Source organism: Sorex fumeus, unplaced genomic scaffold (genome assembly GCF_029834395.1).
Source record: "Sorex fumeus unplaced genomic scaffold, SorFum_2.1 ptg000066l, whole genome shotgun sequence".
In the NCBI taxonomy this organism is placed as follows: Eukaryota; Metazoa; Chordata; class Mammalia; order Eulipotyphla; family Soricidae; genus Sorex; species Sorex fumeus.
Window position 1 is genome coordinate 270,044 of NW_026606123.1, and position 7,242 is coordinate 277,285.

Consider the following 7,242-nt stretch of genomic DNA (forward strand, 5'->3'; position numbering starts at 1 on the left):
CATGTGGGGCACCCAGGCCGAAACAACACTGCAAGCATGAGGCATAAGCTGCAACAACAAAGCTGCAGCTGCCAAGGAAGCAGGCTGGACTGGAGAGACAACACAGTGTGGAAGGGCTGGCCTTGCACGCTGCTGACCGGGGTTCAATCCTCAAAACCCCACAGGGGCTCCCATCGGACCTCTGAGTGCAGAGCCAGGAGTAAGCCTTGAGCACTGCAGAGTGCGGACTGAAAAAAAAATTAAAAAAAAAGGAAATAGACTGGGGTGGGAGGGAAACTGCCACTGGAGGAGGATGAGTGCTGAGTCACAGTGCTCGAATAAAAAGAATCTTTGAAAGAGTTCTGTATAGAGACGGCGGTGATGCCCGTACAGCATGTGATGTCCTTTATGCTTAACTGTACATGCTTACAATGATCAATTTGAGGTTACACAAATGTTACCACAATAATCAAAATAAAGAAGCTTGTGTTCTTTGATCTTGAACCATCTCATAAGTAACTTCCAGGACATGACGAGCCTGGATCTTGCCCAGTGATCTCTGAGCCAGAACGCACAGAGGCGAGCGTGTTCGGAGGACACGGCCTCTCACGTGCATCACCACTGGTCCACACACTCAGGAACGCACTGCCAGCAGCACTGTGTGTGTGCAACGTTATTACAGATGAGCAGACGCTTCTCCTGCCATGCTGATGCCGAAATGCAGGACACAAAATTATCTATATGGTCTCAAAAACAGAACCCCGAGGACTTCCCTGAGGTGGGAATGTCAGAAAAATTTACCCTTTCAAGTTTACAATGAGCACACATTACATTAAATAATTCTTTGGTTTGTTTTGGAGCCAGACCCAGGGATGTTCAGGGGCCATTCCCAGTTTAGTGCTCTGGGGCTGCTCCGAGCTGCGCTCCAGGGACCAAAAGGTGCCAGAAATTGGATGCACTTATATACAAAGAGAGTCGTTTAAGCAACAGAACAAATATATATATATGTATATATATATATTGAAAATAGAAAAAGAGTCTAAAATCATCTAAGAAGACATGTCCATTACTTGGGAAATTTCTACTACTTCCTAGGCTGAGACATGACAAATACCAGTCCCCTCCAAGCACAGGAGGAAAAAGCTACATTCCTAATCACCGCAAACCTCTAGGCCAGCCACCCCTCCAGCCTCGCTGCCACTCCAGTGGAGAGAGGCCACAAGTATGGATGCTGTCCCTTGGAAACACACCCGTCCGTATGGAACTGACTCAAGACCGATCCACCAAGTCCTCAGGTTTATCACACCTGCATCCCCAAAGGGGAATCAGAACTTTCAGGACTGGGAAGTTATGCAAGTTCTGCACCTAGAATAGCAGCAAATGAATCAAATTCAATCCAAGGGGAGCTGGACAGACTCCATCAGATAGAGACGACTCCGGGCTGTGGTAGGGAACCCAGGGGACAGTCGCAACAAAGGGCAGTTTCACCCCAGGTCTGTGGCCACCAGCATTCTTTCTCCTCCCAGTACACTGGCTGAACTCCACCTTTGATCTGCGTCCAAAATCACCAGTGGTGAGGGGTTAGCTACTCAAGCAAGCTCTGAGAAAGGTGATGGATTACGAGCAGAGAGGAAGGCCGGGACCAAGTCAAAGGAGCCCTTTTGTTCTGGAGCAGGGAGGAATGTGTACAGAACACAGACACCCCGGCTAATGGCCAGGCTGGCCCCAGGGTGACTTACGGGGCCAGATGCAGGCCTGCTCCCCTGCTCCCTGTACATTCAGCTCCACAATGAGTGCGAAGCAACACATTGCAGCTGTGTTCCAGGGTTCATGGGGAGAGATCAGATTCCTGAACCCTCCAGTGTGAAATAACCAGCTCCCCACAGCAGCCTCAACAGGAAAAGCAAAGCAACTTCAGGCGTCTATCACAGAGTCTGTGGTTCAGTCACTCTCCAGGGACTTCGCCTGCTTACTCTGCTGCAAGGCTTTCATTTTTGTGCGTTCAAAAACCTGAAGAATTGCTTTTCACTGTGCACAACCAGTTCCAGAAAATGTATACTCAAGATGCACCCGGTCGGTCAGGAGGCAGGGTGTTTGCCGTGCACACAGTCAGTTCGATGTCCAGCACCACACACAGTTTTCTGGGCGCTGCTGGGTGTGATCCGAGCCTAGTTTTTAAAAAGATGTACTAGGTGACCACAGAGATGCAGTGAAAGGGGGGTGCGGGGTGCTATGGCAGTAAGGGTGTTTGTGGGGTGGGAAGCTGGAGAGAGGATTCCTACAGATACCTTCCAAAGCTTGAAACAAAGGGAGAAAGGGAGTCTCTCCTGCAATGGGAGAAAGAGTGCTATTATCTCTCCCCAGAGAAGAGGAAGAGGAAGGGCAGCTTTCCACAGGCCATAATTAGAGCAGAAGGAGGAAGGAAGAAGAGAAAAGAAAGGCCCAAATCTGCCACTAAGGAAGCAGCTGGGGCTGGAAGTGTCACCAGCTGGAGCCGAAGTCCTCTCAGGCAGCCTAAAAAGGGGTGATCGGGGTTAGAGCGATAGTACAGCAGGTAGGGTGTTTGCCTTGCACGCGGCCGACCTGGGTTCGATTCCCAGCAACCCATCTGGTCCCTGAGCACCGCCAGGAGTAATTCCTGAGTGCAGAGCCAGGAGTAACCCCTGAGCATCGCTGGGTGTGACCCAAAAAGCAAAAATAAGTTAAATAAATAAATAAAAAGGGGTTATCACGGCTGGCAAAGAGATTCTGGAGGAACCTGGACTTGCCAAAAAGTCCCAGGTTTCCAGCCCAGGCTTCCAGTGACCTAGAGGATGGGCGAACAATAGACACGGGCTCTGCACCTTCCACACCTATGTCCTAATCAGCCCCACGACAGAGGCAATCGCCCAAGCCTGCTGAGTCTCAATGCCCAATTATGAAAAGAGAGGCAAAAATCCTAACTTGCACAGTCAGGTAATGATCAGGTCCAGATGACAACTACCTGTTCATGTCGAACCACCTAGTCAAGAGACAAATGTTCTGGTAAGGGGACGAAACCAACAGCAAGTGAACATAGAGGAAGCGATGGGACCAGGTAACTCTTCCACGGAACGGTGACTGTGACTAAAAGGAGCACATCATTGGTGCCATTGGGAGTATTCCACAGAAAGAGTTTTCCTCATCACCGGCTGACTCTTGGAACACATTTTCCAACTGGGTGATGGTTCAAAGAAATAGAGCATATGCTCTGCACATGTGTGGCCCAGGTGCAGTTAACTACACCATGTGCCCTTCCCCATACCGGCACCGCCAGAAGCAACCCAAGAGAACTGAGTTAGAAGGAGAATCTAAACTGTGCCAGTGTAGTTCAAAAATCAATCAGTAAGTAAATCTCTCTCATTTCTCCTTTTCTTTCCTCTCTCTCTCTCTCTCTCTCTCTCTCTCTCTCTCTCTCTCTCTCTCTCCCTCCTCTCTCTCTCTCTCTTCCCCCCATATCTGGTATGGATGCTCCGGAGTTACTCCTGACTCTGCATTCAGAAATCACTCCTGACAGTGCTCAGGAGACCATATAGGATGCCGTTAACTGAACCCAGGCCAGCCAGCCACACGTAAGGCAAGTGCCCCACCCACTGTACTATCTCTCCAGTCCAGATCATTTCTCTCTGTGAAAGCAACATAACTACCCTTAAATGTCCAGGGCTCATCCTCTCCTTGGGACACTGTGAGGCACACTGATGGGCTACTGTTGGCTTCACCACTTTCTTCCCTCCTCAATGAGACACCAAGCAAGGAGACACTGGGCAAGGCTGCCAGGGCCATTGGGATCCCAGAGAACCTGCACACACACACGTCTGGAAAGCAAGACCTCTCTTAAGGAGATTCAGCCGCGATGAACAGGGCAGGGTCCCACTTACCCAAGCTAAGACAGCGGGCAGTCACCAGGCCTCACAAGCAAAACAAAAGGGATTCCAGCAACCCTGTGATTCTGGTTTGCTGCTTGTGTAATAGAGAGAAAGAAACACCTTCCTCCCCTGAGCTCATGCACTGCAGACTTCTGCCTGAAGACTCAACACCCCAGGAAATTAAAAGCTGTTTCCGAGCCTAAGAGAAATCCCAGCATTCAGGAGCATTTTGAAGCAGGCGACACTGGGCATTGGGACGGGGTGGGGTAGCCCCAAGGCGCTCAAAGTTACCCCTGGCTCTGCTCGGGGATCACTCCTGATCCACATCTGATATCAGAGACTGAATCCAGGGTAGCCACATGCAAGGCAAGTGTCTTCCTGCCTTCAGACCATACTGTCCTCCCAGTCCAAAGCAAACTTTAAATGTGCTGGTGTTTTCAAAGTAGAATCTCTGGAAAGAACACATCCTCACAGAAGCAGTGAAGACTGAAAACCAGCTCTCTCTGGGAGACCCTTCTGAAGGTGAAGCCATACAATACGCACTACCCCACGCCACCCCGCGGCTGAGTTTTGAGAGTAGACGTATCTATTTCAGCAACTAGAAGAGTTTGCAAAACCTGACAAGGATGAGTTGGTTTTTTAGCACTCTTACTGAAAAGGGAAGTTGTACGTGAAACAAAGTCCAAGGAACCAGAACCCTTATTCCAGGTCAGCAGATGGAAGACTCACTGTAATGGGACTCGCTCTAAGTCACCAACAACCTCTGCTGACTGGGTCCTACAACAGACTCAGCCAAGGATGCCCTGGATAGCAAAGTAGGAAAGTAATTTTTGACAATCGGACATTGTGGTTTCATGCCAGGCTGCTATTAGAAATACAGTGCCAGAGTACTGGCTCCGATCCAGAGTCATAGCTGTTCTGAACTAATGTGCACATCTGTAAAGTGGGTGTATCAACAGACTTGGGTTTCCTCTCCTGACTTCCCTTCACTCCTTCTGCCTTACATCCTCCTTCCTAAGCCCTTTTTGAAAAATCCCATCAGTAACATCTCCTGCAGCACAGGAACATACTTGACCCTGCAATCTTGAGCTTCGAGGGTGTATCTGTAAACAGCTTCACTCAAAAGGATTACACAGTGCTCCTCTATTAAGAGTCAGCTACACTAGTACTACAACCATACCGTTTACATGCAAGGGCGTTCTGTACTGCAGAGAGCCTCAGCTGAAAAACTGACCACTCCGCAGGCTGGAAGACAGCGGCAGCTAGGAGCAAAGGAGGTCCAAGATCCTGCAATCTGCTGCCCTCCACACATCTGTAAAAAGGTAAAGGTAAAGGCCCTCCCGTTGATCGTCGATTTGCTCGAGCGGGCCCAGTAACGTCTCCATTGGAGACTTTGTTGTTACTGTGTCTGGCATATCGAATACTCTCGGTAGCTTGCCGGGCTCTCCGAGAGGGGCGGAGGAATCGAACTCGGGTCGGCCATGTTGGCCGCTTGTAAGGCGAACGCCCTACCCGCTGTGCTATCGCTCCAGCCACACATCTGTAAGGTGAGGCAATTACCCCAGGTCGCTTTAAGGCTGTTATCTGCACCCAACAAACAAGAGTGAATGAATACACGCAAAGCATTCAGCACGAGCAAAGAGCGGCGGGGCTATTGCCACGCTATCACTTCGTCTCGAAGGTCAGCATTACTTTGTGATATTACTGCCTCTGCCTCTGAGGTCGGGAGCCTGGCCTCCTGCCAGATTCCGGCGGCAGCTGCGCGCACAGAGGCATCTCTCCTCGGCCCCGCGGGCTGGAAGCACCGCCCCGTCCCTCCCAGCCAGCCCGCAGGAATGCCTTTCTTAATACTTGTTGATTGATTTGCAAATATAACCTCCCAGGTCCCCAAAAGGGAAGAATCTGGAGCACAAGCAGGTATCTTTTAGAAGCAGAACTGCGGCGCTTCCAAAAAGCCTGCAGTGCAGAGACGAAGAGCCTACAGGAAACTTCACCGAGAAATGCCCAAAGGTGCCCCGGAAGGGCGGGCTGCCAGCCCCTAACTTCCACAGTCACATTTCCAGCGTCTTCCAAACCTCCTGGGAGACCGTTTACATGTCATCAGGGGTGGGGGAAGCACAAGAAGTCAGAAGATCAAAGTGTGCGTGTGCGTGCACGTTCGTGTGTGTAAGGGGGGCTGCGTGCGTGTTGGGTGTGTACGTGTGTACGCGCGTGTGTTGGATATGTGTGTTGGGTGTGGGGGGGGGGCTGTTGGGGGTGTGCGCGCGCGCGCGTGTGTGTGTGATGGGAGTGTGTGCGTGTGTGTTGAGGCCGTGTGTGTTGGGGGGTGTTCGCGCGCGCGCGAGTGTGTGTTGGGCGTGTGAACTGGGAGTGTGCGTGCGTGCTGGGGGGTGTGTGTGTTGGGGGGGTGTCGGGGTGCGCGCGCGAGTGTGTGTGTGTGTGTGTTGGGGGGATGTGCGCGCGTGTGTGCGCGTGTGTGCTGGGCGGGGGTCCCAGCCCACATCCATGCTCTGAGAAGGGGAGTGGAGATGCCGAGTCCCTTCCCGCCGCGGACTTTCGAATCAGGGCGGGCTCGGACCCCGCTCCTCGGACGTGTCAGGCGGCGGCGGGACCCAGGTCCGCAGTCGGGCCCGAGCCCCGACTCGCGCCCCGCGCCCCGCGCCCCGCGCCCCGCGCCCCGCGCCCCGCGCCCGCCCGCCGCCTCCAGCCCGCGCCCCGCGCCCCGCGCCCCGCGCCCGCCTGCCGCCTCCAGCCCGCGCCCCGCGCCCCGCGCCCGCCCGCCGCTCCAGCCCCCGCCCCGCGCCCCGCGCCCCGCGCCCGCCCGCCGCCTCCAGCCCGCGCCCCGCGCCCCCGGAACAAAGAGCCGCCCGGTACCTGCACGATCCGCGCCGTCCCGCGGGGCGAAGGCCGCAGCGGCTGGGCCGGGCGGGCGGGCGGACGGGCGGGCAGGCGGCGCGCAGGCCCGTCCTCCTGGCCGGCCGCCCGCGCCCCCGCAGGGCCCCCTCGAGGCAGCGCTCGCAATCGCCACCGGCCGCGTCCCAGCCGCGTCCCGGCCGCGGGCACCTGGCCGCGGCGCCCGAACAAAGCGGCACATTTCCTGGGGGACCCAGGCCAGGGGCCCGGCCCCCCGCAGCGGCCAGGTGGAGACCCGAACCCTGGGGCACTGAGCAGCCGGCTCGCAGGGGTCACTGGAGGTCTGCGCACAGATCACTGCTTCCCGGAAGCTAGGACTACACACGTGCACACAGGCGCACACACTGGCACGACCATGGACCCGCACACACACACACATCCACTGAAACACACGCACACACCTACACATTCCTGTCTACACAGGCACAAGCACGCACACATCCACACCCACACTCAAGCACACACA

General features: G+C 54.4%; 1 protein-coding gene across 1 annotated transcript in view; it reads right to left on the bottom strand.

Annotated features, from left to right (window-relative positions):
• The window catches only part of LOC130036800 (pre-mRNA 3'-end-processing factor FIP1-like), a 144,551-nt gene extending 137,792 nt beyond the window's left edge, over positions 1-6,759 (bottom strand). Inside the window, exon 1 of the mRNA XM_056128693.1 lies at positions 6,738-6,759. The gene's annotated coding sequence lies outside the window, so the exon portion shown is untranslated. The remainder of the gene's footprint in view (positions 1-6,737) is intronic.
• Between the last annotated feature and the right edge of the window lie 483 nt (positions 6,760-7,242).